Genomic DNA, 385 nt, shown 5'->3' with positions numbered 1-385 from the left:
CTGCATGCACTGCGGTGGGGCTCTGCATGCTCTGCGGTGGGGCTCTGCAGGCTCTGCGGTGGGGTTCTGCGGTGGGGCTCTGTAGGCTCTGCGGTGAGGCTCTGCGGTGGGGCTCTGTAGGCTCTGCGGTGGGGCTCTGCAGGCTCTGCGTTGGGGCTCTGCAGGCTCTGCGGTGGGGCTCTGCGGTGGGGCTCTGTAGGCTCTGCGGTGAGGCTCTGCGGTGGGGCTCTGCGGTGGGGCTCTGCGGTCGGGGGCTCTGCAGGCTCTGCGGTGGGGCTCTGCGGTGGGGCTCTGTAGGCTCTGCGGTGAGGCTCTGCGGTGGGGCTCTGCGGTGGGGCTCTGCGGTGGGGTTCTGCAGGCTCTGCGGTGGGGCTCTGCAGGCTCT

The sequence above is a fragment of the Anomaloglossus baeobatrachus genome, chromosome 4 (genome assembly GCF_048569485.1).
Source record: "Anomaloglossus baeobatrachus isolate aAnoBae1 chromosome 4, aAnoBae1.hap1, whole genome shotgun sequence".
In the NCBI taxonomy this organism is placed as follows: Eukaryota; Metazoa; Chordata; class Amphibia; order Anura; family Aromobatidae; genus Anomaloglossus; species Anomaloglossus baeobatrachus.
The sequence above is the reverse complement of the archived record's forward strand: the minus strand, read 5'-3'. Positions refer to the sequence as shown.